This window comes from Leptonychotes weddellii, chromosome 1, assembly GCF_054177405.1.
Source record: "Leptonychotes weddellii isolate Sample4059 chromosome 1, ASM5417740v2, whole genome shotgun sequence".
NCBI lineage: Eukaryota > Metazoa > Chordata > Mammalia > Carnivora > Phocidae > Leptonychotes > Leptonychotes weddellii.
The window spans coordinates 9,264,629-9,266,811 of NC_138369.1; positions in this window are offsets into that span (position 1 = coordinate 9,264,629).

The following is a 2,183-nucleotide window of genomic DNA, read 5'->3' on the forward strand; positions in this document are numbered from 1 at the left end:
AGTAATCTTAAGACAGCTGACCAGCTGGTAGGTAACTTAAAGAAGAAACTGTCAAAGATGACTGCAGTTTCACTACCTGAATTGCTCTGATATCTGCCTCAAGATCTGATCTTGGGGAAGTGGGGTAGGGAATCAAAAAGAGAAATGAAAGCCTTTAAAACATTAATGTGGTATGCAAACATTTTGTCACCAAGTACAATTAAAAACATTTCCTTCATATTCAACATTTAGCTGATGCTGTGAGCTTGTTTAGATGGTAGATGCAGGGAATATCAATGACTAAAGTATAAGTGCCTTCTCTAAGGGCCCTACCATTACTAGACTGAAGCTCCTTCTCTCCCTCCTGCCTACCCCCTTGGGCTGCAATCTAATCTCAGGATACTGTTAGTCAATCTCGTGCCTCTGCACTTAACAGAAGTGTTCAGTGTTTATTAAACTGATCTCAGATCTCTGGGGGTTCCCAATCCCATGAAGTGTATGTGGAACACAGGGCGAGCTTAGGGCCAGATTGTGAAGCCCTGATCCTGACAGACCCTGGATGGGTACTGGATAAGTGTTTGAGGATGAGTACACTGCAGAGTGAAATCTAGATTAGAGAACAGAATAATCAGGAAGACCAGTGGAGAGAAGAACAAGGTTCAACTATCAAGAACCAAGATGTGAGCGGATCAAATAGCTGTGTCAAGGATGACTTCGGTTTCACTCAGAAGGTAATTCGGGCCAGGCTAGTTTGAGTGGAAGTTAGCACGTTCAGTTGCAGACATGTTTTAGTACCTCTGCCAAGTCCAGAAAGCGGCTGGACACAGGGATGGCCGGGCTATGGATTTCCTCAAAGAATCACCTGCGCGTGGAGATGTTAGCAGCCACAGGAGTGAATGAGCTCCCCCAGAGTGCAAGCAGACCTGGGACCACGGGGAACTCCTAAAGGACACGCGGAGACCCCGAAGACTGCAATACAATCTGAGAAGCAGCACCCGGAGAAGGGGAATCGTGGGCGACAGAAGAAACCAGCAAGTAGAATGGGGAGCGACCCAGGAAGGTGGCCAGTGGCACCGACGACGACGTGGGAGCGGCTCCACTTGAAGCTCTCCCCACCCGGAGCCAGATTCTCGCAGTAGGCTGCGGAGGGATGGAGGAGGGGCGGCCAGGGCCGCGAGTCTAGACGCCTCTTCGACGCCCCGCCAGCACCATGGCCCACCTCTGACCCGCAGGAAACCCTGGTGATCTCGGGCTTCCGAAGCCCGCGCGTCTGAGCTCGGAACCAATTTCCCACCTGGAGTCTGGGAAAATCACTGAAGCTCTGGCCTCGGTTTTCCCACCATAAAAAGGCAGGAAACCCATTATCGACCCCCGTGGGTTAGGGTGGGGATTAACTACATTCTGTGTATTTTTTGTAATAGCGGACAACACCTGCAGGCAAAGAACAACGCTCGGAACGATCACCTAGGATCCTCACGACCCCAGCTCCCTTGGCGGCCGAGTGGGCTGGGGCTGCCAGGGCTCCGGGTGAAAGTTGCAGGCAGACAGTGGTCTGGACAATCTCTAATTAGGTCCGAGGGCGCGTCGCGAGGAGTCCCCGCGGGCCTCGGGTTGGATGGTGGCGGTGAAGCCGCTCCGGGGGCGCAGGCCTGGGTAACCCTAAGTAGTCCCCTGGCCAGCGCTGAGCCTCCGGAGTAAGTCTCGAGGGGCCCTCGCTTCGACTATGACAGGCGTCCCCACTCCCCTTTCCTCTTGGGTTCCCCCTGGCCTGACACAGCGGTCTCCAGACGACAAGCCCACCTTCGCGGTCAGTTCCCGCGTTCTTCCCGGCGCCTACAGAGGCTGCGCAGGCCGTAAGGGCGGGAGCCGGAGAGCCCTCCGCGCGTGCGCCCTCTGCTGGCGCCTAACGGTCTCCCTGGTCAGAGTACGCACGCGCCCCAAGCCCCGCCCCTGAGCTGCGGGCTCGCGGAGCCGTTGGAGACGCTCCCCGCCCTCCCCCTCCCACCGGGGGCGGGGCCGCCCCAGGGTCGAGGGAAGAAGGCGGGGACCCGGGATGCCACGCCCCCCGCTGGTCTTCATTTGAAGCCCCTCGACTCCTCACTGCTGGCCAATTGGAGCCCGCCCTGTCCCGAGCGCCGGCCAATGAGCGGCGCGTTCGGGCCGCTTCCGGCACCGCGCCTTGCTCGCCCCTTCCCCAGGTCTCC